The sequence below is a fragment of the Haemaphysalis longicornis genome, unplaced genomic scaffold (assembly GCF_048455015.1).
Source record: "Haemaphysalis longicornis isolate Haplotype H1 unplaced genomic scaffold, Haemaphysalis longicornis Haplotype H1 scaffold_4, whole genome shotgun sequence".
Lineage (NCBI taxonomy): Eukaryota > Metazoa > Arthropoda > Arachnida > Ixodida > Ixodidae > Haemaphysalis > Haemaphysalis longicornis.
This window is the reverse complement of record NW_027526361.1, coordinates 97,625,089-97,645,908: the sequence shown is the minus strand read 5'-3', so window position 1 is coordinate 97,645,908 and position 20,820 is coordinate 97,625,089. Positions and strand designations below refer to the sequence as shown.

Here is a 20,820-nt window from a genome sequence, read left to right as displayed (position 1 = left end):
CGGCTGGCCGAGGTACTGTGGTGCATCCATGCGGGAAAGGTAGTGCAGACGGCTGCCGGACCTCATTAACTAAAAAACAAACCCGCACCGAGAAAAAGTATGTTATCGCCCGAACAGGGACTCGAACCCTGGACCGTTAGGTTAAAAGCCTAACGCTCTACCGACTGAGCTATCCGGGCCGCTACGTGTAGGCGGACTGTGGCCTTCTTGCTTCTGGAATTCCTGTACGCATTACACGGAGCAATGGCGTTGCATATTCTGGGTTAGTCGTCGGCTGGCCGAGGTACTGTGGTGAATCCATGCGGGAAAGGTAGTGCAGACGGCTGCCGGACCTCATTAACTAAAAAACAAACCCGCACCGAGAAAAAGTATGTTATCGCCCGAACAGGGACTCGAACCCTGGACCGTTAGGTTAAAAGCCTAACGCTCTACCGACTGAGCTATCCGGGCCGATACGTGTAGGCGGACTGTGGCCTTCTTGCTCCTGGAATTCCTGTACGCATTACACGGAGCAATGGCGTTGCATATTCTGGGTTAGTCGTCGGCTGGCCGAGGTACTGTGGTGCATCCATGCGGGAAAGGTAGTGCAGACGGCTGCCGGACCTCATTAACTAAAAAACAAACCCGCACCGAGAAAAAGTATGTTATCGCCCGAACAGGGACTCGAACCCTGGACCGTTAGGTTAAAAGCCTAACGCTCTACCGACTGAGCTATCCGGGCCGATACGTGTAGGCGGACTGTGGCCTTCTTGCTCCTGGAATTCCTGTACGCATTACACGGAGCAATGGCGTTGCATATTCTGGGTTAGTCGTCGGCTGGCCGAGGTACTGTGGTGCATCCATGCGGGAAAAGTAGTGCAGACGGCTGCCGGACCTCATTAACTAAAAAACAAACCCGCACCGAGAAAAAGTATGTTATCGCCCGAACAGGGACTCGAACCCTGGACCGTTAGGTTAAAAGCCTAACGCTCTACCGACTGAGCTATCCGGGCCGATACGTGTAGGCGGACTGTGGCCTTCTTGCTCCTGGAATTCCTGTACGCATTACACGGAGCAATGGCGTTGCATATTCTGGGTTAGTCGTCGGCTGGCCGAGGTACTGTGGTGCATCCATGCGGGAAAGGTAGTGCAGACGGCTGCCGGACCTCATTAACTAAAAAACAAACCCGCACCGAGAAAAAGTATGTTATCGCCCGAACAGGGACTCGAACCCTGGACCGTTAGGTTAAAAGCCTAACGCTCTACCGACTGAGCTATCCGGGCCGATACGTGTAGGCGGACTGTGGCCTTCTTGCTCCTGGAATTCCTGTACGCATTACACGGAGCAATGGCGTTGCATATTCTGGGTTAGTCGTCGGCTGGCCGAGGTACTGTGGTGCATCCATGCGGGAAAGGTAGTGCAGACGGCTGCCGGACCTCATTAACTAAAAAACAAACCCGCACCGAGAAAAAGTATGTTATCGCCCGAACAGGGACTCGAACCCTGGACCGTTAGGTTAAAAGCCTAACGCTCTACCGACTGAGCTATCCGGGCCGATACGTGTAGGCGGACTGTGGCCTTCTTGCTCCTGGAATTCCTGTACGCATTACACGGAGCAATGGCGTTGCATATTCTGGGTTAGTCGTCGGCTGGCCGAGGTACTGTGGTGCATCCATGCGGGAAAGGTAGTGCAGACGGCTGCCGGACCTCATTAACTAAAAAACAAACCCGCACCGAGAAAAAGTATGTTATCGCCCGAACAGGGACTCGAACCCTGGACCGTTAGGTTAAAAGCCTAACGCTCTACCGACTGAGCTATCCGGGCCGATACGTGTAGGCGGACTGTGGCCTTCTTGCTCCTGGAATTCCTGTACGCATTACACGGAGCAATGGCGTTGCATATTCTGGGTTAGTCGTCGGCTGGCCGAGGTACTGTGGTGCATCCATGCGGGAAAGGTAGTGCAGACGGCTGCCGGACCTCATTAACTAAAAAACAAACCCGCACCGAGAAAAAGTATGTTATCGCCCGAACAGGGACTCGAACCCTGGACCGTTAGGTTAAAAGCCTAACGCTCTACCGACTGAGCTATCCGGGCCGCTACGTGTAGGCGGACTGTGGCCTTCTTGCTTCTGGAATTCCTGTACGCATTACACGGAGCAATGGCGTTGCATATTCTGGGTTAATCGTCGGCTGGCCGAGGTACTGTGGTGCATCCATGCGGGAAAGGTAGTGCAGACGGCTGCCGGACCTCATTAACTAAAAAACAAACCCGCACCGAGAAAAAGTATGTTATCGCCCGAACAGGGACTCGAACCCTGGACCGTTAGGTTAAAAGCCTAACGCTCTACCGACTGAGCTATCCGGGCCGCTACGTGTAGGCAGACTGTGGCCTTCTTGCTCCTGGAATTCCTGTACGCATTACACGGAGCAATGGCGTTGCATATTCTGGGTTAATCGTCGGCTGGCCGAGGTACTGTGGTGCATCCATGCGGGAAAGGTAGTGCAGACGGCTGCCGGACCTCATTAACTAAAAAACAAACCCGCACCGAGAAAAAGTATGTTATCGCCCGAACAGAGACTCGAACCCTGGACCGTTAGGTTAAAAGCCTAACGCTCTACCGACTGAGCTATCCGGGCCGCTACGTGTAGGCGGACTGTGGCCTTCTTGCTCCTGGAATTCCTGTACGCATTACACGGAGCAATGGCGTTGCATATTCTGGGTTAGTCGTCGGCTGGCCGAGGTACTGTGGTGCATCCTTGCGGGAAAGGTAGTGCAGACGGCTGCCGGACCTCATTAACTAAAAAACAAACCCGCACTGAGAAAAAGTATGTTATCGCCCAAACAGGGACTCGAACCCTGGACCGTTAGGTTAAAAGCCTAACGCTCTACCGACTGAGCTATCCGGGCCGCTACGTGTAGGCGGACTGTGGCCTTCTTGCTTCTGGAATTCCTGTACGCATTACACGGAGCAATGGCGTTGCATATTCTGGGTTAGTCGTCGGCTGGCCGAGGTACTGTGGTGCATCCATGCGGGAAAAGTAGTGCAGACGGCTGCCGGACCTCATTAACTAAAAAACAAACCCACACCGAGAAAAAGTATGTTATCGCCCTAACAGGGACTCGAACCCTGGACCGTTAGGTTAAAAGCCTAACGCTCTACCGACTGAGCTATCCGGGCCGATACGTGTAGGCGGACTGTGGCCTTCTTGCTTCTGGAATTCCTGTACGCATTACACGGAGCAATGGCGTTGCATATTCTGGGTTAGTCGTCGGCTGGCCGAGGTACTGTGGTGCATCCATGCGGGAAAGGTAGTGCAGACGGCTGCCGGATCTCATTAACTAAAAAACAAACCCTCGCCGAGAAAAAGTACGTTATTGCCCGAACAGGGACTCGAACCCTGGACCGTTAGGTTAAAAGCCTAACGCTCTACCGACTGAGCTATCCGGGCCGCTACGTGTAGGCGGACTGTGGCCTTCTTGCTCCTGGAATTCCTGTACGCATTACACGGAGCAATGGCGTTGCATATTCTGGGTTAGTCGTCGGCTGGCCGAGGTACTGTGGTGCATCCATGCGGGAAAGGTAGTGCAGACGGCTGCCGGACCTCATTAACTAAAAAACAAACCCACACCGAGAAAAAGTATGTTATCGCCCGAACAGGGACTCGAACCCTGCACCGTTAGGTTAAAAGCCTAACGCTCTACCGACTGAGCTATCCGGGCCGATACGTGTAGGCGGACTGTGGCCTTCTTGCTCCTGGAATTCCTGTACGCATTACACGGAGCAATGGCGTTGCATATTCTGGGTTAGTCGTCGGCTGGCCGAGGTACTGTGGTGCATCCATGCGGGAAAAGTAGTGCAGACGGCTGCCGGACCTCATTAACTAAAAAACAAACCCACACCGAGAAAAAGTATGTTATCGCCCGAACAGGGACTCGAACCCTGGACCGTTAGGTTAAAAGCCTAACGCTCTACCGACTGAGCTATCCGGGCTTTTTTTTTTTTTTTTTTCTTTATTGCCACACTTTGACAGAGAACAAGCACACAAAGCAAGAAAAACAGGTACACAAGGCTGTAACATACACTGATAAAACTGCTAACAGTCTTTTGCTAGCAGGAAATGGCTAAAACTGCTTAAGGTTTGTCAGCGACTCCATTACTGGAAGCCATTCCGGGGGGTCAGGCTGAGTCTTCCAAACCTCTACAATCAAACGAACAGTTTCTCCAAAGTATTCCTTGGAACGCTTAGCATCAACATCGCGGTGGCGTATAGCCATGCGAGATTTCCAAATGCCGTGCAGAGCCAAAACCATCACCACATCATACGGCAACCCGCCGTCATTGTCGATGGGTATAAACCTGATTCCGTAGGCGTCTAGAGGGATGAGCTATCCGGGCCGATACGTGTAGGCGGACTGTGGCCTTCTTGCTCCTGGAATTCCTGTACGCATTACACGGAGCAATGGCGTTGCATATTCTGGGTTAGTCGTCGGCTGGCCGAGGTACTGTGGTGCATCCATGCGGGAAAAGTAGTGCAGACGGCTGCCGGACCTCATTAACTAAAAACAAACCCACACCGAGAAAAAGTATGTTATCGCCCGAACAGGGACTCGAACCCTGGACCGTTAGGTTAAAAGCCTAACGCTCTACCGACTGAGCTATCCGGGCCGATACGTGTAGGCGGACTGTGGCCTTCTTGCTTCTGGAATTCCTGTACGCATTACACGGAGCAATGGCGTTGCATATTCTGGGTTAGTCGTCGGCTGGCCGAGGTACTGTGGTGCATCCATGCGGGAAAAGTAGTGCAGACGGCTGCCGGACCTCATTAACAAAAAACAAACCCACACCGAGAAAAAGTATGTTATCGCCCGAACAGGGACTCGAACCCTGCACCGTTAGGTTAAAAGCCTAACGCTCTACCGACTGAGCTATCCGGGCCGATACGTGTAGGCGGACTGTGGCCTTCTTGCTCCTGGAATTCCTGTACGCATTACACGGAGCAATGGCGTTGCATATTCTGGGTTAGTCGTCGGCTGGCCGAGGTACTGTGGTGCATCCATGCGGGAAAAGTAGTGCAGACGGCTGCCGGACCTCATTAACTAAAAAACAAACCCACACCGAGAAAAAGTATGTTATCGCCCGAACAGGGACTCGAACCCTGGACCGTTAGGTTAAAAGCCTAACGCTCTACCGACTGAGCTATCCGGGCCGATACGTGTAGGCGGACTGTGGCCTTCTTGCTCCTGGAATTCCTGTACGCATTACACGGAGCAATGGCGTTGCATATTCTGGGTTAGTCGTCGGCTGGCCGAGGTACTGTGGTGCATCCATGCGGGAAAAGTAGTGCAGACGGCTGCCGGACCTCATTAACTAAAAAACAAACCCACACCGAGAAAAAGTATGTTATCGCCCGAACAGGGACTCGAACCCTGGACCGTTAGGTTAAAAGCCTAACGCTCTACCGACTGAGCTATCCGGGCCGATACGTGTAGGCGGACTGTGGCCTTCTTGCTCCTGGAATTCCTGTACGCATTACACGGAGCAATGGCGTTGCATATTCTGGGTTAGTCGTCGGCTGGCCGAGGTACTGTGGTGCATCCATGCGGGAAAAGTAGTGCAGACGGCTGCCGGACCTCATTAACTAAAAAACAAACCCACACCGAGAAAAAGTATGTTATCGCCCGAACAGGGACTCGAACCCTGCACCGTTAGGTTAAAAGCCTAACGCTCTACCGACTGAGCTATCCGGGCCGATACGTGTAGGCGGACTGTGGCCTTCTTGCTCCTGGAATTCCTGTACGCATTACACGGAGCAATGGCGTTGCATATTCTGGGTTAGTCGTCGGCTGGCCGAGGTACTGTGGTGCATCCATGCGGGAAAAGTAGTGCAGACGGCTGCCGGACCTCATTAACTAAAAAACAAACCCACACCGAGAAAAAGTATGTTATCGCCCGAACAGGGACTCGAACCCTGGACCGTTAGGTTAAAAGCCTAACGCTCTACCGACTGAGCTATCCGGGCCGATACGTGTAGGCGGACTGTGGCCTTCTTGCTCCTGGAATTCCTGTACGCATTACACGGAGCAATGGCGTTGCATATTCTGGGTTAGTCGTCGGCTGGCCGAGGTACTGTGGTGCATCCATGCGGGAAAAGTAGTGCAGACGGCTGCCGGACCTCATTAACTAAAAAACAAACCCACACCGAGAAAAAGTATGTTATCGCCCGAACAGGGACTCGAACCCTGCACCGTTAGGTTAAAAGCCTAACGCTCTACCGACTGAGCTATCCGGGCCGATACGTGTAGGCGGACTGTGGCCTTCTTGCTCCTGGAATTCCTGTACGCATTACACGGAGCAATGGCGTTGCATATTCTGGGTTAGTCGTCGGCTGGCCGAGGTACTGTGGTGCATCCATGCGGGAAAAGTAGTGCAGACGGCTGCCGGACCTCATTAACTAAAAAACAAACCCACACCGAGAAAAAGTATGTTATCGCCCGAACAGGGACTCGAACCCTGGACCGTTAGGTTAAAAGCCTAACGCTCTACCGACTGAGCTATCCGGGCCGATACGTGTAGGCGGACTGTGGCCTTCTTGCTTCTGGAATTCCTGTACGCATTACACGGAGCAATGGCGTTGCATATTCTGGGTTAGTCGTCGGCTGGCCGAGGTACTGTGGTGCATCCATGCGGGAAAGGTAGTGCAGACGGCTGCCGGACCTCATTAACTAAAAAACAAACCCACACCGAGAAAAAGTATGTTATCGCCCGAACAGGGACTCGAACCCTGGACCGTTAGGTTAAAAGCCTAACGCTCTACCGACTGAGCTATCCGGGCCGATACGTGTAGGCGGACTGTGGCCTTCTTGCTTCTGGAATTCCTGTACGCATTACACGGAGCAATGGCGTTGCATATTCTGGGTTAGTCGTCGGCTGGCCGAGGTACTGTGGTGCATCCATGCGGGAAAAGTAGTGCAGACGGCTGCCGGACCTCATTAACTAAAAAACAAACCCACACCGAGAAAAAGTATGTTATCGCCCGAACAGGGACTCGAACCCTGCACCGTTAGGTTAAAAGCCTAACGCTCTACCGACTGAGCTATCCGGGCCGATACGTGTAGGCGGACTGTGGCCTTCTTGCTCCTGGAATTCCTGTACGCATTACACGGAGCAATGGCGTTGCATATTCTGGGTTAGTCGTCGGCTGGCCGAGGTACTGTGGTGCATCCATGCGGGAAAAGTAGTGCAGACGGCTGCCGGACCTCATTAACTAAAAAACAAACCCACACCGAGAAAAAGTATGTTATCGCCCGAACAGGGACTCGAACCCTGGACCGTTAGGTTAAAAGCCTAACGCTCTACCGACTGAGCTATCCGGGCCGATACGTGTAGGCGGACTGTGGCCTTCTTGCTCCTGGAATTCCTGTACGCATTACACGGAGCAATGGCGTTGCATATTCTGGGTTAGTCGTCGGCTGGCCGAGGTACTGTGGTGCATCCATGCGGGAAAAGTAGTGCAGACGGCTGCCGGACCTCATTAACTAAAAAACAAACCCACACCGAGAAAAAGTATGTTATCGCCCGAACAGGGACTCGAACCCTGCACCGTTAGGTTAAAAGCCTAACGCTCTACCGACTGAGCTATCCGGGCCGATACGTGTAGGCGGACTGTGGCCTTCTTGCTCCTGGAATTCCTGTACGCATTACACGGAGCAATGGCGTTGCATATTCTGGGTTAGTCGTCGGCTGGCCGAGGTACTGTGGTGCATCCATGCGGGAAAAGTAGTGCAGACGGCTGCCGGACCTCATTAACTAAAAAACAAACCCACACCGAGAAAAAGTATGTTATCGCCCGAACAGGGACTCGAACCCTGGACCGTTAGGTTAAAAGCCTAACGCTCTACCGACTGAGCTATCCGGGCCGATACGTGTAGGCGGACTGTGGCCTTCTTGCTTCTGGAATTCCTGTACGCATTACACGGAGCAATGGCGTTGCATATTCTGGGTTAGTCGTCGGCTGGCCGAGGTACTGTGGTGCATCCATGCGGGAAAGGTAGTGCAGACGGCTGCCGGACCTCATTAACTAAAAAACAAACCCACACCGAGAAAAAGTATGTTATCGCCCGAACAGGGACTCGAACCCTGGACCGTTAGGTTAAAAGCCTAACGCTCTACCGACTGAGCTATCCGGGCCGATACGTGTAGGCGGACTGTGGCCTTCTTGCTTCTGGAATTCCTGTACGCATTACACGGAGCAATGGCGTTGCATATTCTGGGTTAGTCGTCGGCTGGCCGAGGTACTGTGGTGCATCCATGCGGGAAAAGTAGTGCAGACGGCTGCCGGACCTCATTAACTAAAAAACAAACCCACACCGAGAAAAAGTATGTTATCGCCCGAACAGGGACTCGAACCCTGGACCGTTAGGTTAAAAGCCTAACGCTCTACCGACTGAGCTATCCGGGCCGATACGTGTAGGCGGACTGTGGCCTTCTTGCTCCTGGAATTCCTGTACGCATTACACGGAGCAATGGCGTTGCATATTCTGGGTTAGTCGTCGGCTGGCCGAGGTACTGTGGTGCATCCATGCGGGAAAAGTAGTGCAGACGGCTGCCGGACCTCATTAACTAAAAAACAAACCCACACCGAGAAAAAGTATGTTATCGCCCGAACAGGGACTCGAACCCTGGACCGTTAGGTTAAAAGCCTAACGCTCTACCGACTGAGCTATCCGGGCCGATACGTGTAGGCGGACTGTGGCCTTCTTGCTTCTGGAATTCCTGTACGCATTACACGGAGCAATGGCGTTGCATATTCTGGGTTAGTCGTCGGCTGGCCGAGGTACTGTGGTGCATCCATGCGGGAAAAGTAGTGCAGACGGCTGCCGGACCTCATTAACTAAAAAACAAACCCACACCGAGAAAAAGTATGTTATCGCCCGAACAGGGACTCGAACCCTGGACCGTTAGGTTAAAAGCCTAACGCTCTACCGACTGAGCTATCCGGGCCGATACGTGTAGGCGGACTGTGGCCTTCTTGCTCCTGGAATTCCTGTACGCATTACACGGAGCAATGGCGTTGCATATTCTGGGTTAGTCGTCGGCTGGCCGAGGTACTGTGGTGCATCCATGCGGGAAAAGTAGTGCAGACGGCTGCCGGACCTCATTAACTAAAAAACAAACCCACACCGAGAAAAAGTATGTTATCGCCCGAACAGGGACTCGAACCCTGGACCGTTAGGTTAAAAGCCTAACGCTCTACCGACTGAGCTATCCGGGCCGATACGTGTAGGCGGACTGTGGCCTTCTTGCTCCTGGAATTCCTGTACGCATTACACGGAGCAATGGTGTTGCATATTCTGGGTTAGTCGTCGGCTGGCCGAGGTACTGTGGTGCATCCATGCGGGAAAAGTAGTGCAGACGGCTGCCGGACCTCATTAACTAAAAAACAAACCCACACCGAGAAAAAGTATGTTATCGCCCGAACAGGGACTCGAACCCTGGACCGTTAGGTTAAAAGCCTAACGCTCTACCGACTGAGCTATCCGGGCCGATACGTGTAGGCGGACTGTGGCCTTCTTGCTTCTGGAATTCCTGTACGCATTACACGGAGCAATGGCGTTGCATATTCTGGGTTAGTCGTCGGCTGGCCGAGGTACTGTGGTGCATCCATGCGGGAAAGGTAGTGCAGACGGCTGCCGGACCTCATTAACTAAAAAACAAACCCACACCGAGAAAAAGTATGTTATCGCCCGAACAGGGACTCGAACCCTGGACCGTTAGGTTAAAAGCCTAACGCTCTACCGACTGAGCTATCCGGGCCGATACGTGTAGGCGGACTGTGGCCTTCTTGCTTCTGGAATTCCTGTACGCATTACACGGAGCAATGGCGTTGCATATTCTGGGTTAGTCGTCGGCTGGCCGAGGTACTGTGGTGCATCCATGCGGGAAAAGTAGTGCAGACGGCTGCCGGACCTCATTAACTAAAAAACAAACCCACACCGAGAAAAAGTATGTTATCGCCCGAACAGGGACTCGAACCCTGCACCGTTAGGTTAAAAGCCTAACGCTCTACCGACTGAGCTATCCGGGCCGATACGTGTAGGCGGACTGTGGCCTTCTTGCTCCTGGAATTCCTGTACGCATTACACGGAGCAATGGCGTTGCATATTCTGGGTTAGTCGTCGGCTGGCCGAGGTACTGTGGTGCATCCATGCGGGAAAAGTAGTGCAGACGGCTGCCGGACCTCATTAACTAAAAAACAAACCCACACCGAGAAAAAGTATGTTATCGCCCGAACAGGGACTCGAACCCTGGACCGTTAGGTTAAAAGCCTAACGCTCTACCGACTGAGCTATCCGGGCCGATACGTGTAGGCGGACTGTGGCCTTCTTGCTCCTGGAATTCCTGTACGCATTACACGGAGCAATGGCGTTGCATATTCTGGGTTAGTCGTCGGCTGGCCGAGGTACTGTGGTGCATCCATGCGGGAAAAGTAGTGCAGACGGCTGCCGGACCTCATTAACTAAAAAACAAACCCACACCGAGAAAAAGTATGTTATCGCCCGAACAGGGACTCGAACCCTGCACCGTTAGGTTAAAAGCCTAACGCTCTACCGACTGAGCTATCCGGGCCGATACGTGTAGGCGGACTGTGGCCTTCTTGCTCCTGGAATTCCTGTACGCATTACACGGAGCAATGGCGTTGCATATTCTGGGTTAGTCGTCGGCTGGCCGAGGTACTGTGGTGCATCCATGCGGGAAAAGTAGTGCAGACGGCTGCCGGACCTCATTAACTAAAAAACAAACCCACACCGAGAAAAAGTATGTTATCGCCCGAACAGGGACTCGAACCCTGGACCGTTAGGTTAAAAGCCTAACGCTCTACCGACTGAGCTATCCGGGCCGATACGTGTAGGCGGACTGTGGCCTTCTTGCTTCTGGAATTCCTGTACGCATTACACGGAGCAATGGCGTTGCATATTCTGGGTTAGTCGTCGGCTGGCCGAGGTACTGTGGTGCATCCATGCGGGAAAGGTAGTGCAGACGGCTGCCGGACCTCATTAACTAAAAAACAAACCCACACCGAGAAAAAGTATGTTATCGCCCGAACAGGGACTCGAACCCTGGACCGTTAGGTTAAAAGCCTAACGCTCTACCGACTGAGCTATCCGGGCCGATACGTGTAGGCGGACTGTGGCCTTCTTGCTTCTGGAATTCCTGTACGCATTACACGGAGCAATGGCGTTGCATATTCTGGGTTAGTCGTCGGCTGGCCGAGGTACTGTGGTGCATCCATGCGGGAAAAGTAGTGCAGACGGCTGCCGGACCTCATTAACTAAAAAACAAACCCACACCGAGAAAAAGTATGTTATCGCCCGAACAGGGACTCGAACCCTGGACCGTTAGGTTAAAAGCCTAACGCTCTACCGACTGAGCTATCCGGGCCGATACGTGTAGGCGGACTGTGGCCTTCTTGCTCCTGGAATTCCTGTACGCATTACACGGAGCAATGGCGTTGCATATTCTGGGTTAGTCGTCGGCTGGCCGAGGTACTGTGGTGCATCCATGCGGGAAAAGTAGTGCAGACGGCTGCCGGACCTCATTAACTAAAAAACAAACCCACACCGAGAAAAAGTATGTTATCGCCCGAACAGGGACTCGAACCCTGGACCGTTAGGTTAAAAGCCTAACGCTCTACCGACTGAGCTATCCGGGCCGATACGTGTAGGCGGACTGTGGCCTTCTTGCTTCTGGAATTCCTGTACGCATTACACGGAGCAATGGCGTTGCATATTCTGGGTTAGTCGTCGGCTGGCCGAGGTACTGTGGTGCATCCATGCGGGAAAAGTAGTGCAGACGGCTGCCGGACCTCATTAACTAAAAAACAAACCCACACCGAGAAAAAGTATGTTATCGCCCGAACAGGGACTCGAACCCTGGACCGTTAGGTTAAAAGCCTAACGCTCTACCGACTGAGCTATCCGGGCCGATACGTGTAGGCGGACTGTGGCCTTCTTGCTCCTGGAATTCCTGTACGCATTACACGGAGCAATGGCGTTGCATATTCTGGGTTAGTCGTCGGCTGGCCGAGGTACTGTGGTGCATCCATGCGGGAAAAGTAGTGCAGACGGCTGCCGGACCTCATTAACTAAAAAACAAACCCACACCGAGAAAAAGTATGTTATCGCCCGAACAGGGACTCGAACCCTGGACCGTTAGGTTAAAAGCCTAACGCTCTACCGACTGAGCTATCCGGGCCGATACGTGTAGGCGGACTGTGGCCTTCTTGCTCCTGGAATTCCTGTACGCATTACACGGAGCAATGGCGTTGCATATTCTGGGTTAGTCGTCGGCTGGCCGAGGTACTGTGGTGCATCCATGCGGGAAAAGTAGTGCAGACGGCTGCCGGACCTCATTAACTAAAAAACAAACCCACACCGAGAAAAAGTATGTTATCGACCGAACAGGGACTCGAACCCTGGACCGTTAGGTTAAAAGCCTAACGCTCTACCGACTGAGCTATCCGGGCCGATACGTGTAGGCGGACTGTGGCCTTCTTGCTCCTGGAATTCCTGTACGCATTACACGGAGCAATGGCGTTGCATATTCTGGGTTAGTCGTCGGCTGGCCGAGGTACTGTGGTGCATCCATGCGGGAAAAGTAGTGCAGACGGCTGCCGGACCTCATTAACTAAAAAACAAACCCACACCGAGAAAAAGTATGTTATCGCCCGAACAGGGACTCGAACCCTGGACCGTTAGGTTAAAAGCCTAACGCTCTACCGACTGAGCTATCCGGGCCGATACGTGTAGGCGGACTGTGGCCTTCTTGCTCCTGGAATTCCTGTACGCATTACACGGAGCAATGGCGTTGCATATTCTGGGTTAGTCGTCGGCTGGCCGAGGTACTGTGGTGCATCCATGCGGGAAAAGTAGTGCAGACGGCTGCCGGACCTCATTAACTAAAAAACAAACCCACACCGAGAAAAAGTATGTTATCGCCCGAACAGGGACTCGAACCCTGGACCGTTAGGTTAAAAGCCTAACGCTCTACCGACTGAGCTATCCGGGCCGATACGTGTAGGCGGACTGTGGCCTTCTTGCTCCTGGAATTCCTGTACGCATTACACGGAGCAATGGTGTTGCATATTCTGGGTTAGTCGTCGGCTGGCCGAGGTACTGTGGTGCATCCATGCGGGAAAAGTAGTGCAGACGGCTGCCGGACCTCATTAACTAAAAAACAAACCCACACCGAGAAAAAGTATGTTATCGCCCGAACAGGGACTCGAACCCTGGACCGTTAGGTTAAAAGCCTAACGCTCTACCGACTGAGCTATCCGGGCCGATACGTGTAGGCGGACTGTGGCCTTCTTGCTCCTGGAATTCCTGTACGCATTACACGGAGCAATGGCGTTGCATATTCTGGGTTAGTCGTCGGCTGGCCGAGGTACTGTGGTGCATCCATGCGGGAAAAGTAGTGCAGACGGCTGCCGGACCTCATTAACTAAAAAACAAACCCACACCGAGAAAAAGTATGTTATCGCCCGAACAGGGACTCGAACCCTGCACCGTTAGGTTAAAAGCCTAACGCTCTACCGACTGAGCTATCCGGGCCGATACGTGTAGGCGGACTGTGGCCTTCTTGCTCCTGGAATTCCTGTACGCATTACACGGAGCAATGGTGTTGCATATTCTGGGTTAGTCGTCGGCTGGCCGAGGTACTGTGGTGCATCCATGCGGGAAAAGTAGTGCAGACGGCTGCCGGACCTCATTAACTAAAAAACAAACCCACACCGAGAAAAAGTATGTTATCGCCCGAACAGGGACTCGAACCCTGGACCGTTAGGTTAAAAGCCTAACGCTCTACCGACTGAGCTATCCGGGCCGATACGTGTAGGCGGACTGTGGCCTTCTTGCTCCTGGAATTCCTGTACGCATTACACGGAGCAATGGCGTTGCATATTCTGGGTTAGTCGTCGGCTGGCCGAGGTACTGTGGTGCATCCATGCGGGAAAAGTAGTGCAGACGGCTGCCGGACCTCATTAACTAAAAAACAAACCCACACCGAGAAAAAGTATGTTATCGCCCGAACAGGGACTCGAACCCTGCACCGTTAGGTTAAAAGCCTAACGCTCTACCGACTGAGCTATCCGGGCCGATACGTGTAGGCGGACTGTGGCCTTCTTGCTCCTGGAATTCCTGTACGCATTACACGGAGCAATGGTGTTGCATATTCTGGGTTAGTCGTCGGCTGGCCGAGGTACTGTGGTGCATCCATGCGGGAAAAGTAGTGCAGACGGCTGCCGGACCTCATTAACTAAAAAACAAACCCACACCGAGAAAAAGTATGTTATCGCCCGAACAGGGACTCGAACCCTGGACCGTTAGGTTAAAAGCCTAACGCTCTACCGACTGAGCTATCCGGGCCGATACGTGTAGGCGGACTGTGGCCTTCTTGCTCCTGGAATTCCTGTACGCATTACACGGAGCAATGGCGTTGCATATTCTGGGTTAGTCGTCGGCTGGCCGAGGTACTGTGGTGCATCCATGCGGGAAAAGTAGTGCAGACGGCTGCCGGACCTCATTAACTAAAAAACAAACCCACACCGATAAAAAGTATGTTATCGCCCGAACAGGGACTCGAACCCTGGACCGTTAGGTTAAAAGCCTAACGCTCTACCGACTGAGCTATCCGGGCCGATACGTGTAGGCGGACTGTGGCCTTCTTGCTCCTGGAATTCCTGTACGCATTACACGGAGCAATGGCGTTGCATATTCTGGGTTAGTCGTCGGCTGGCCGAGGTACTGTGGTGCATCCATGCGGGAAAAGTAGTGCAGACGGCTGCCGGACCTCATTAACTAAAAAACAAACCCACACCGAGAAAAAGTATGTTATCGCCCGAACAGGGACTCGAACCCTGGACCGTTAGGTTAAAAGCCTAACGCTCTACCGACTGAGCTATCCGGGCCGATACGTGTAGGCGGACTGTGGCCTTCTTGCTCCTGGAATTCCTGTACGCATTACACGCAGCAATGGCGTTGCATATTCTGGGTTAATCGTCGGCTGGCCGAGGTACTGTGGTGCATCCATGCGGGAAAGGTAGTGCAGACGGCTGCCGGACCTCATTAACTAAAAAACAAACCCGCACCGAGAAAAAGTATGTTATCGCCCGAACAGGGACTCGAACCCTGGACCGTTAGGTTAAAAGCCTAACGCTCTACCGACTGAGCTATCCGGGCCGATACGTGTAGGCGGACTGTGGCCTTCTTGCTCCTGGAATTCCTGTACGCATTACACGCAGCAATGGCGTTGCATATTCTGGGTTAGTCGTCGGCTGGCCGAGGTACTGTGGTGCATCCATGCGGGAAAGGTAGTGCAGACGGCTGCCGGACCTCATTAACTAAAAAACAAACCCGCACCGAGAAAAAGTATGTTATCGCCCGAACAGGGACTCGAACCCTGGACCGTTAGGTTAAAAGCCTAACGCTCTACCGACTGAGCTATCCGGGCCGATACGTGTAGGCGGACTGTGGCCTTCTTGCTCCTGGAATTCCTGTACGCATTACACGCAGCAATGGCGTTGCATATTCTGGGTTAGTCGTCGGCTGGCCGAGGTACTGTGGTGCATCCATGCGGGAAAGGTAGTGCAGACGGCTGCCGGACCTCATTAACTAAAAAACAAACCCGCACCGAGAAAAAGTATGTTATCGCCCGAACAGGGACTCGAACCCTGGACCGTTAGGTTAAAAGCCTAACGCTCTACCGACTGAGCTATCCGGGCCGATACGTGTAGGCGGACTGTGGCCTTCTTGCTCCTGGAATTCCTGTACGCATTACACGCAGCAATGGCGTTGCATATTCTGGGTTAGTCGTCGGCTGGCCGAGGTACTGTGGTGCATCCATGCGGGAAAGGTAGTGCAGACGGCTGCCGGACCTCATTAACTAAAAAACAAACCCGCACCGAGAAAAAGTATGTTATCGCCCGAACAGGGACTCGAACCCTGGACCGTTAGGTTAAAAGCCTAACGCTCTACCGACTGAGCTATCCGGGCCGATACGTGTAGGCGGACTGTGGCCTTCTTGCTCCTGGAATTCCTGTACGCATTACACGCAGCAATGGCGTTGCATATTCTGGGTTAGTCGTCGGCTGGCCGAGGTACTGTGGTGCATCCATGCGGGAAAGGTAGTGCAGACGGCTGCCGGACCTCATTAACTAAAAAACAAACCCGCACCGAGAAAAAGTATGTTATCGCCCGAACAGGGACTCGAACCCTGGACCGTTAGGTTAAAAGCCTAACGCTCTACCGACTGAGCTATCCGGGCCGATACGTGTAGGCGGACTGTGGCCTTCTTGCTCCTGGAATTCCTGTACGCATTACACGCAGCAATGGCGTTGCATATTCTGGGTTAGTCGTCGGCTGGCCGAGGTACTGTGGTGCATCCATGCGGGAAAGGTAGTGCAGACGGCTGCCGGACCTCATTAACTAAAAAACAAACCCGCACCGAGAAAAAGTATGTTATCGCCCGAACAGGGACTCGAACCCTGGACCGTTAGGTTAAAAGCCTAACGCTCTACCGACTGAGCTATCCGGGCCGATACGTGTAGGCGGACTGTGGCCTTCTTGCTCCTGGAATTCCTGTACGCATTACACGGAGCAATGGCGTTGCATATTCTGGGTTAGTCGTCGGCTGGCCGAGGTACTGTGGTGCATCCATGCGGGAAAGGTAGTGCAGACGGCTGCCGGACCTCATTAACTAAAAAACAAACCCGCACCGAGAAAAAGTATGTTATCGCCCGAACAGGGACTCGAACCCTGGACCGTTAGGTTAAAAGCCTAACGCTCTACCGACTGAGCTATCCGGGCCGATACGTGTAGGCGGACTGTGGCCTTCTTGCTCCTGGAATTCCTGTACGCATTACACGCAGCAATGGTGTTGCATATTCTGGGTTAGTCGTCGGCTGGCCGAGGTACTGTGGTGCATCCATGCGGGAAAAGTAGTGCAGACGGCTGCCGGACCTCATTAACTAAAAAACAAACCCGCACCGAGAAAAAGTATGTTATCGCCCGAACAGGGACTCGAACCCTGGACCGTTAGGTTAAAAGCCTAACGCTCTACCGACTGAGCTATCTTTTTTTTTTTCTTAATTGCCTGGTTTTGACAACCCACAAAACAACATTACAGATCATCACAATAAAACACTGAACTCAGGAAAAGTGAGGCTGCCAGCCAATAAAGGGCTGGCGTTGTCATTAAAATAGCCTCAGCTTTGTCAGCTCCTCCATTTCTGGCAGCCAAACCGGGAATACCTCCTCAGATTTAATAATTTCGACAACGCGACCAACACTCTCTTTGAAATAATGTAGTGCAAAACGTGCATCAACATCATTATACAGCCTTGCTGTGCGAGAGCGCCATATGCTATGGAGGCCCAGTACCATTACTAAATCATAAGGCACTCCAGCCTCATTGTCCACTGCAAGAAACCGTATACCATGAGGGTTTAAAGGGAAGTCTTTTCGCAGTGACCTTTGCAGTACATCCCATAAGTACACTCCCTCACAACAATGCAAAAACACGTGGTCAATTGTCTCAGGTAATTTACATCTAAAACAGTCTGTCCCCCATGGTACAAATAGCCCCCTCTGTTCCATATATGTTCGTACTAATAATGTACCTGTATGCAACCTAAAGAAAAAGGACTTGACACCTGGCTGAATTCGCATTCTTTTAACCCTCTTAAGTACGTCCTGGCCGGGGCCTCCAGAGTACATAGCTCTGTACATTGGCACAGGGAACACAGTATCCACAATATCATAATACAGATTTTTCCTTTTAACCGTACTTAAGTATTCTTTTGAAAACCGTGCATTCAAAAAATTAACACTTCCCACGACTTCTTTGAAAAAACCAAAAATTCCTCCATGCATATACCCAGTGGTTACAACAAAGTCAGGTAGAAGCCTGCCCAGCCTCAACTGACACACTGTCCTCAGAAAGGGGTCTCTTACATCCCTTAAAAACAGAAATCTATTTACAAGCTGTCGCACAAATAAGTGCGCCAGTCCCAGTCCCCCATCTCTGATTCGCCTGAACAGGTTGGTGCGGCTGCACCTCTCCCAATTCGAGGCCCACACGAAAACAGCAAGGACCCGATGCAGCTTTTGCACATTTGTACGTGAACAGTGCAGCACTTGCATCACGTACCACAGTTTACTAACGAAAAACAAGTTGCACACTGTTGCCCTAGCGAAGGTTGACAAATAAGCCCCCCTCCACTTGTCTGCCTTTGCTCGAGTCTCCTGTGTTTGTTCGTGCCAGTACGGCTCACTATCTTTATAAAACTGTAGTGGGGCTCCAAGGTACTTGACGGGGGTTGTTAACCAGCTTACGTTGGCAAAAGTGTCAGGGGTTGATTGCCATTCTCCATGCCAGAACCCCAGGCACTTTCCCCAATTTACAAGGCTACCTGTGATTGTGCTAAACTGTTTTGTTGTCTCAACTACTTTAATAATACTTTCTTTGTTCTCACAGAATACCGCGATGTCATCTGCGTAAGCCAATACTTTTACCTCGGACTCATGCAATCGGAACCCTCGAATTTCGACATCTTGTAGGATACGCAAACACAATGTTTCAATATAAATGCAGAACAAAAGTGGGCTGAGGGGGCAGCCCTGGCGCACAGAGCGTTGCATGTTAATTGGCGCTCCCAATGCCTTGTTCACAACTAACCGCGTGGTGCAATTCCGGTACGCCATTGCTACCCCCTCTTTGATAACAGAACCGACGTTGATATAGTCCAAAATAAGAAACAATACTTGGTGCGATACACAATCAAAGGCCTTTTCAAGGTCTAGCTGAAGCACAGCTACGCCTACATGCATGGCATCGGAACACTCCAGCACACACCTTGCCTTATGTATATTGGTGCAAATAGACCTTCCCCGTATGCCGCAAGTCTGATGAGGACCGACTATTTTATGTATCACTCCCTGGAGCCTACTTGCTAGTATCTTCATAAATATTTTATAGTCCACATTCGTAAGTGAAATGGGCCTATAAGACGTAACCTGCTTAAGTTTTCCAACATCTTCTGTTTTGGGAATTAGCACCGTGTGAGCAGTTCCGTAAGAAGGTGGCAGTGATTTCAACTTAAACGATTCATTAAAAACAACCGCTAATACCAGTGATAGTTCACTCTTAAATTCTTTGTAGAACGCCGCAGTCAACCCATCCGGGCCTGGCGATTTCCCCGGGTTTAAATTATCAATGGCGTCTTCAACTTCTTTCGATGCTATTGGTTGTTGCAGCCACTCCTTTGTTTCATCGTCAAGCTTAGGCATGTTGGTGAGGAATTCTTTCCTGAAGCTTTCAATATCGGCAGAGCGAAATGCAAAAAGCGACTGATAGTGCTCAAAAAAGGCACGCTCGATGTGCTTACTATCCCCAGAAGTTTCGCCGTTCCAGTCAATCTCGGTTATATGATTACGACGAGCATGCGCTTTCTCGAGCCCCAAAGCCCGCTTTGTAGGTCTTTCCCCCGCTATCGCCTGGACCCGTCTTGCTCGTACAAGCGCTCCGTGATAGCGCTCTTCGTCGATTATTTCTAGCTTTTGTTTTGTTTGCCTGATGTCGTCTTTGTACACGCCCGGCTGTTTGCCCTCCTGCTCTGTCAGCGTTTTTAGTAATTCTCGGAGCGACGTTTCGTTTTCGTCTTGTTGGAACCTTATGCAGCTGGCCCGTTCGATTGCTTTAATTTTTGACGCTTCTTTTGTTAGTTCCCACATTTCCAAGATATTATTTTGGCTGCCCTGTTCGAATTTGCTAATTTGGTCCTTTACTGTGTTGCTGAAATTTTCGTCTTTTAAAACCTTTTCATTTAACTTCCACAATTCCCATGTAAAATTGTTCCGACGCTTTTTGTGCCTTAGTCTGCACGCGACAAGACAATGATCGCTGAAAGACAATGGCAGAACACTGTAGTTGCTGCACATTGCGACCATTTCCAACGATACGTAAATCCGGTCCAGTCGGGCGTGGCTAGCGCCTTGAAAATGCGTGTATTGCACGCTTTTTGCGCCCTCCAAACATTCGGCAACATCCTCAAGACCGAATTCCACAATATGATCATACAACAAATCAGTGCTGACATCCTTGAACGGCCTTTTGCTTGTTTTGTCACGTGCAGTTAACACGCAATTAAAATCTCCTAATAGTAATATTTGCTTATCTGTGGTGAGGTGCTGCCTGATACTATTAAAAAAGTCGGCACGCTCGTCCCCAGAATTGGGGGCATAAATGCACAACACACGCCATTCGACACTGTGAAAAGAGAAATCGCACACCACTAATCGCCCCGACAAACATGACATAACGGTTTGGACAGCTAAGCCCGGTAGCTTTCGCACGAAAAGCACGCAACCCGCGGAAGTGCCGACTGCGTGACTAACACATGCGAAGTACCTCGACGTGAAACGCCGCACCATGCTCTCAGTCTCTGCCTCCCCCTGCACCTTGGTTTCCTGAACCGCCAACACATCAACGTCATGCTCGGTTAAAAGCCGGTACACTTGGCTCTGTTTTCTTTTCCCAGCCAATCCCCTGACGTTGAGTGTAGCTACGTTCAGTGCGAGGTCGCCAGACAGTATCGTTCAATTAGAGGCTGAGAGCATGGCGCTTACCTTTCGCGTCTTGAGCTGGCTACGCGCTCCCGCCCGCCGCTGCGCTGTCCACTGCGTTGCGCTGTTGGGGGGCGTTTCCGGGGGTTTCCTGTCGGGTGGTATGGTGGGCTTGGGTCTGAACGACGGGCGCCGTATCTGCGTTGTTTTCGCGGGCGGCTC

The 20,820-nt window shown here is 51.9% G+C and overlaps 61 non-coding genes across 61 annotated transcripts; all 61 read right to left on the bottom strand.

Annotated features, from left to right (window-relative positions):
- Positions 1 to 106: 106 nt before the first annotated feature.
- Trnak-uuu (transfer RNA lysine (anticodon UUU)) lies at positions 107 to 179 on the bottom strand. Its single transcript has one exon. It is a non-coding gene; the product is annotated as a tRNA-Lys (tRNA).
- A 198-nt stretch (positions 180 to 377) lies between these two features.
- Trnak-uuu (transfer RNA lysine (anticodon UUU)) lies at positions 378 to 450 on the bottom strand. The gene has a single exon. It is a non-coding gene; the product is annotated as a tRNA-Lys (tRNA).
- A 198-nt stretch (positions 451 to 648) lies between these two features.
- Positions 649 to 721, bottom strand: Trnak-uuu (transfer RNA lysine (anticodon UUU)). The gene has a single exon. It is a non-coding gene; the product is annotated as a tRNA-Lys (tRNA).
- Positions 722 to 919: 198 nt separating this feature from the next.
- Positions 920 to 992, bottom strand: Trnak-uuu (transfer RNA lysine (anticodon UUU)). The gene has a single exon. It is a non-coding gene; the product is annotated as a tRNA-Lys (tRNA).
- A 198-nt stretch (positions 993 to 1,190) lies between these two features.
- Positions 1,191 to 1,263, bottom strand: Trnak-uuu (transfer RNA lysine (anticodon UUU)). The gene has a single exon. It is a non-coding gene; the product is annotated as a tRNA-Lys (tRNA).
- A 198-nt stretch (positions 1,264 to 1,461) lies between these two features.
- Trnak-uuu (transfer RNA lysine (anticodon UUU)) lies at positions 1,462 to 1,534 on the bottom strand. The gene has a single exon. It is a non-coding gene; the product is annotated as a tRNA-Lys (tRNA).
- A 198-nt stretch (positions 1,535 to 1,732) lies between these two features.
- Trnak-uuu (transfer RNA lysine (anticodon UUU)) lies at positions 1,733 to 1,805 on the bottom strand. Its single transcript has one exon. It is a non-coding gene; the product is annotated as a tRNA-Lys (tRNA).
- Positions 1,806 to 2,003: 198 nt separating this feature from the next.
- Trnak-uuu (transfer RNA lysine (anticodon UUU)) lies at positions 2,004 to 2,076 on the bottom strand. Its single transcript has one exon. It is a non-coding gene; the product is annotated as a tRNA-Lys (tRNA).
- Positions 2,077 to 2,274: 198 nt separating this feature from the next.
- Positions 2,275 to 2,347, bottom strand: Trnak-uuu (transfer RNA lysine (anticodon UUU)). The gene has a single exon. It is a non-coding gene; the product is annotated as a tRNA-Lys (tRNA).
- Positions 2,348 to 2,545: 198 nt separating this feature from the next.
- On the bottom strand, positions 2,546 to 2,618 carry Trnak-uuu (transfer RNA lysine (anticodon UUU)). Its single transcript has one exon. It is a non-coding gene; the product is annotated as a tRNA-Lys (tRNA).
- A 198-nt stretch (positions 2,619 to 2,816) lies between these two features.
- Trnak-uuu (transfer RNA lysine (anticodon UUU)) lies at positions 2,817 to 2,889 on the bottom strand. The gene has a single exon. It is a non-coding gene; the product is annotated as a tRNA-Lys (tRNA).
- Positions 2,890 to 3,087: 198 nt separating this feature from the next.
- On the bottom strand, positions 3,088 to 3,160 carry Trnak-uuu (transfer RNA lysine (anticodon UUU)). The gene has a single exon. It is a non-coding gene; the product is annotated as a tRNA-Lys (tRNA).
- A 198-nt stretch (positions 3,161 to 3,358) lies between these two features.
- On the bottom strand, positions 3,359 to 3,431 carry Trnak-uuu (transfer RNA lysine (anticodon UUU)). Its single transcript has one exon. It is a non-coding gene; the product is annotated as a tRNA-Lys (tRNA).
- A 198-nt stretch (positions 3,432 to 3,629) lies between these two features.
- Positions 3,630 to 3,702, bottom strand: Trnak-uuu (transfer RNA lysine (anticodon UUU)). Its single transcript has one exon. It is a non-coding gene; the product is annotated as a tRNA-Lys (tRNA).
- Positions 3,703 to 3,900: 198 nt separating this feature from the next.
- On the bottom strand, positions 3,901 to 3,973 carry Trnak-uuu (transfer RNA lysine (anticodon UUU)). Its single transcript has one exon. It is a non-coding gene; the product is annotated as a tRNA-Lys (tRNA).
- Positions 3,974 to 4,575: 602 nt separating this feature from the next.
- Positions 4,576 to 4,648, bottom strand: Trnak-uuu (transfer RNA lysine (anticodon UUU)). The gene has a single exon. It is a non-coding gene; the product is annotated as a tRNA-Lys (tRNA).
- A 197-nt stretch (positions 4,649 to 4,845) lies between these two features.
- Positions 4,846 to 4,918, bottom strand: Trnak-uuu (transfer RNA lysine (anticodon UUU)). Its single transcript has one exon. It is a non-coding gene; the product is annotated as a tRNA-Lys (tRNA).
- Positions 4,919 to 5,116: 198 nt separating this feature from the next.
- Trnak-uuu (transfer RNA lysine (anticodon UUU)) lies at positions 5,117 to 5,189 on the bottom strand. Its single transcript has one exon. It is a non-coding gene; the product is annotated as a tRNA-Lys (tRNA).
- A 198-nt stretch (positions 5,190 to 5,387) lies between these two features.
- Trnak-uuu (transfer RNA lysine (anticodon UUU)) lies at positions 5,388 to 5,460 on the bottom strand. Its single transcript has one exon. It is a non-coding gene; the product is annotated as a tRNA-Lys (tRNA).
- A 198-nt stretch (positions 5,461 to 5,658) lies between these two features.
- Trnak-uuu (transfer RNA lysine (anticodon UUU)) lies at positions 5,659 to 5,731 on the bottom strand. Its single transcript has one exon. It is a non-coding gene; the product is annotated as a tRNA-Lys (tRNA).
- A 198-nt stretch (positions 5,732 to 5,929) lies between these two features.
- On the bottom strand, positions 5,930 to 6,002 carry Trnak-uuu (transfer RNA lysine (anticodon UUU)). Its single transcript has one exon. It is a non-coding gene; the product is annotated as a tRNA-Lys (tRNA).
- Positions 6,003 to 6,200: 198 nt separating this feature from the next.
- Positions 6,201 to 6,273, bottom strand: Trnak-uuu (transfer RNA lysine (anticodon UUU)). The gene has a single exon. It is a non-coding gene; the product is annotated as a tRNA-Lys (tRNA).
- Positions 6,274 to 6,471: 198 nt separating this feature from the next.
- Positions 6,472 to 6,544, bottom strand: Trnak-uuu (transfer RNA lysine (anticodon UUU)). The gene has a single exon. It is a non-coding gene; the product is annotated as a tRNA-Lys (tRNA).
- Positions 6,545 to 6,742: 198 nt separating this feature from the next.
- On the bottom strand, positions 6,743 to 6,815 carry Trnak-uuu (transfer RNA lysine (anticodon UUU)). The gene has a single exon. It is a non-coding gene; the product is annotated as a tRNA-Lys (tRNA).
- A 198-nt stretch (positions 6,816 to 7,013) lies between these two features.
- Trnak-uuu (transfer RNA lysine (anticodon UUU)) lies at positions 7,014 to 7,086 on the bottom strand. The gene has a single exon. It is a non-coding gene; the product is annotated as a tRNA-Lys (tRNA).
- Positions 7,087 to 7,284: 198 nt separating this feature from the next.
- Positions 7,285 to 7,357, bottom strand: Trnak-uuu (transfer RNA lysine (anticodon UUU)). The gene has a single exon. It is a non-coding gene; the product is annotated as a tRNA-Lys (tRNA).
- A 198-nt stretch (positions 7,358 to 7,555) lies between these two features.
- On the bottom strand, positions 7,556 to 7,628 carry Trnak-uuu (transfer RNA lysine (anticodon UUU)). Its single transcript has one exon. It is a non-coding gene; the product is annotated as a tRNA-Lys (tRNA).
- Positions 7,629 to 7,826: 198 nt separating this feature from the next.
- Trnak-uuu (transfer RNA lysine (anticodon UUU)) lies at positions 7,827 to 7,899 on the bottom strand. The gene has a single exon. It is a non-coding gene; the product is annotated as a tRNA-Lys (tRNA).
- Positions 7,900 to 8,097: 198 nt separating this feature from the next.
- Trnak-uuu (transfer RNA lysine (anticodon UUU)) lies at positions 8,098 to 8,170 on the bottom strand. Its single transcript has one exon. It is a non-coding gene; the product is annotated as a tRNA-Lys (tRNA).
- A 198-nt stretch (positions 8,171 to 8,368) lies between these two features.
- On the bottom strand, positions 8,369 to 8,441 carry Trnak-uuu (transfer RNA lysine (anticodon UUU)). Its single transcript has one exon. It is a non-coding gene; the product is annotated as a tRNA-Lys (tRNA).
- Positions 8,442 to 8,639: 198 nt separating this feature from the next.
- Trnak-uuu (transfer RNA lysine (anticodon UUU)) lies at positions 8,640 to 8,712 on the bottom strand. The gene has a single exon. It is a non-coding gene; the product is annotated as a tRNA-Lys (tRNA).
- A 198-nt stretch (positions 8,713 to 8,910) lies between these two features.
- Positions 8,911 to 8,983, bottom strand: Trnak-uuu (transfer RNA lysine (anticodon UUU)). Its single transcript has one exon. It is a non-coding gene; the product is annotated as a tRNA-Lys (tRNA).
- Positions 8,984 to 9,181: 198 nt separating this feature from the next.
- On the bottom strand, positions 9,182 to 9,254 carry Trnak-uuu (transfer RNA lysine (anticodon UUU)). The gene has a single exon. It is a non-coding gene; the product is annotated as a tRNA-Lys (tRNA).
- A 198-nt stretch (positions 9,255 to 9,452) lies between these two features.
- On the bottom strand, positions 9,453 to 9,525 carry Trnak-uuu (transfer RNA lysine (anticodon UUU)). Its single transcript has one exon. It is a non-coding gene; the product is annotated as a tRNA-Lys (tRNA).
- Positions 9,526 to 9,723: 198 nt separating this feature from the next.
- Trnak-uuu (transfer RNA lysine (anticodon UUU)) lies at positions 9,724 to 9,796 on the bottom strand. Its single transcript has one exon. It is a non-coding gene; the product is annotated as a tRNA-Lys (tRNA).
- A 198-nt stretch (positions 9,797 to 9,994) lies between these two features.
- Trnak-uuu (transfer RNA lysine (anticodon UUU)) lies at positions 9,995 to 10,067 on the bottom strand. The gene has a single exon. It is a non-coding gene; the product is annotated as a tRNA-Lys (tRNA).
- Positions 10,068 to 10,265: 198 nt separating this feature from the next.
- Trnak-uuu (transfer RNA lysine (anticodon UUU)) lies at positions 10,266 to 10,338 on the bottom strand. The gene has a single exon. It is a non-coding gene; the product is annotated as a tRNA-Lys (tRNA).
- Positions 10,339 to 10,536: 198 nt separating this feature from the next.
- On the bottom strand, positions 10,537 to 10,609 carry Trnak-uuu (transfer RNA lysine (anticodon UUU)). The gene has a single exon. It is a non-coding gene; the product is annotated as a tRNA-Lys (tRNA).
- A 198-nt stretch (positions 10,610 to 10,807) lies between these two features.
- Positions 10,808 to 10,880, bottom strand: Trnak-uuu (transfer RNA lysine (anticodon UUU)). Its single transcript has one exon. It is a non-coding gene; the product is annotated as a tRNA-Lys (tRNA).
- A 198-nt stretch (positions 10,881 to 11,078) lies between these two features.
- Trnak-uuu (transfer RNA lysine (anticodon UUU)) lies at positions 11,079 to 11,151 on the bottom strand. The gene has a single exon. It is a non-coding gene; the product is annotated as a tRNA-Lys (tRNA).
- A 198-nt stretch (positions 11,152 to 11,349) lies between these two features.
- Positions 11,350 to 11,422, bottom strand: Trnak-uuu (transfer RNA lysine (anticodon UUU)). Its single transcript has one exon. It is a non-coding gene; the product is annotated as a tRNA-Lys (tRNA).
- A 198-nt stretch (positions 11,423 to 11,620) lies between these two features.
- Trnak-uuu (transfer RNA lysine (anticodon UUU)) lies at positions 11,621 to 11,693 on the bottom strand. The gene has a single exon. It is a non-coding gene; the product is annotated as a tRNA-Lys (tRNA).
- Positions 11,694 to 11,891: 198 nt separating this feature from the next.
- On the bottom strand, positions 11,892 to 11,964 carry Trnak-uuu (transfer RNA lysine (anticodon UUU)). The gene has a single exon. It is a non-coding gene; the product is annotated as a tRNA-Lys (tRNA).
- Positions 11,965 to 12,162: 198 nt separating this feature from the next.
- On the bottom strand, positions 12,163 to 12,235 carry Trnak-uuu (transfer RNA lysine (anticodon UUU)). Its single transcript has one exon. It is a non-coding gene; the product is annotated as a tRNA-Lys (tRNA).
- Positions 12,236 to 12,433: 198 nt separating this feature from the next.
- Positions 12,434 to 12,507, bottom strand: Trnak-uuu (transfer RNA lysine (anticodon UUU)). The gene has a single exon. It is a non-coding gene; the product is annotated as a tRNA-Lys (tRNA).
- Positions 12,508 to 12,704: 197 nt separating this feature from the next.
- Positions 12,705 to 12,777, bottom strand: Trnak-uuu (transfer RNA lysine (anticodon UUU)). The gene has a single exon. It is a non-coding gene; the product is annotated as a tRNA-Lys (tRNA).
- Positions 12,778 to 12,975: 198 nt separating this feature from the next.
- Trnak-uuu (transfer RNA lysine (anticodon UUU)) lies at positions 12,976 to 13,048 on the bottom strand. The gene has a single exon. It is a non-coding gene; the product is annotated as a tRNA-Lys (tRNA).
- Positions 13,049 to 13,246: 198 nt separating this feature from the next.
- On the bottom strand, positions 13,247 to 13,319 carry Trnak-uuu (transfer RNA lysine (anticodon UUU)). Its single transcript has one exon. It is a non-coding gene; the product is annotated as a tRNA-Lys (tRNA).
- A 198-nt stretch (positions 13,320 to 13,517) lies between these two features.
- Trnak-uuu (transfer RNA lysine (anticodon UUU)) lies at positions 13,518 to 13,590 on the bottom strand. The gene has a single exon. It is a non-coding gene; the product is annotated as a tRNA-Lys (tRNA).
- Positions 13,591 to 13,788: 198 nt separating this feature from the next.
- Trnak-uuu (transfer RNA lysine (anticodon UUU)) lies at positions 13,789 to 13,861 on the bottom strand. Its single transcript has one exon. It is a non-coding gene; the product is annotated as a tRNA-Lys (tRNA).
- A 198-nt stretch (positions 13,862 to 14,059) lies between these two features.
- On the bottom strand, positions 14,060 to 14,132 carry Trnak-uuu (transfer RNA lysine (anticodon UUU)). The gene has a single exon. It is a non-coding gene; the product is annotated as a tRNA-Lys (tRNA).
- A 198-nt stretch (positions 14,133 to 14,330) lies between these two features.
- On the bottom strand, positions 14,331 to 14,403 carry Trnak-uuu (transfer RNA lysine (anticodon UUU)). The gene has a single exon. It is a non-coding gene; the product is annotated as a tRNA-Lys (tRNA).
- Positions 14,404 to 14,601: 198 nt separating this feature from the next.
- On the bottom strand, positions 14,602 to 14,674 carry Trnak-uuu (transfer RNA lysine (anticodon UUU)). The gene has a single exon. It is a non-coding gene; the product is annotated as a tRNA-Lys (tRNA).
- Positions 14,675 to 14,872: 198 nt separating this feature from the next.
- Positions 14,873 to 14,945, bottom strand: Trnak-uuu (transfer RNA lysine (anticodon UUU)). Its single transcript has one exon. It is a non-coding gene; the product is annotated as a tRNA-Lys (tRNA).
- Positions 14,946 to 15,143: 198 nt separating this feature from the next.
- Trnak-uuu (transfer RNA lysine (anticodon UUU)) lies at positions 15,144 to 15,216 on the bottom strand. Its single transcript has one exon. It is a non-coding gene; the product is annotated as a tRNA-Lys (tRNA).
- A 198-nt stretch (positions 15,217 to 15,414) lies between these two features.
- Trnak-uuu (transfer RNA lysine (anticodon UUU)) lies at positions 15,415 to 15,487 on the bottom strand. Its single transcript has one exon. It is a non-coding gene; the product is annotated as a tRNA-Lys (tRNA).
- Positions 15,488 to 15,685: 198 nt separating this feature from the next.
- Positions 15,686 to 15,758, bottom strand: Trnak-uuu (transfer RNA lysine (anticodon UUU)). The gene has a single exon. It is a non-coding gene; the product is annotated as a tRNA-Lys (tRNA).
- Positions 15,759 to 15,956: 198 nt separating this feature from the next.
- On the bottom strand, positions 15,957 to 16,029 carry Trnak-uuu (transfer RNA lysine (anticodon UUU)). Its single transcript has one exon. It is a non-coding gene; the product is annotated as a tRNA-Lys (tRNA).
- A 198-nt stretch (positions 16,030 to 16,227) lies between these two features.
- Positions 16,228 to 16,300, bottom strand: Trnak-uuu (transfer RNA lysine (anticodon UUU)). Its single transcript has one exon. It is a non-coding gene; the product is annotated as a tRNA-Lys (tRNA).
- A 198-nt stretch (positions 16,301 to 16,498) lies between these two features.
- Positions 16,499 to 16,571, bottom strand: Trnak-uuu (transfer RNA lysine (anticodon UUU)). Its single transcript has one exon. It is a non-coding gene; the product is annotated as a tRNA-Lys (tRNA).
- A 198-nt stretch (positions 16,572 to 16,769) lies between these two features.
- Trnak-uuu (transfer RNA lysine (anticodon UUU)) lies at positions 16,770 to 16,842 on the bottom strand. Its single transcript has one exon. It is a non-coding gene; the product is annotated as a tRNA-Lys (tRNA).
- Between the last annotated feature and the right edge of the window lie 3,978 nt (positions 16,843 to 20,820).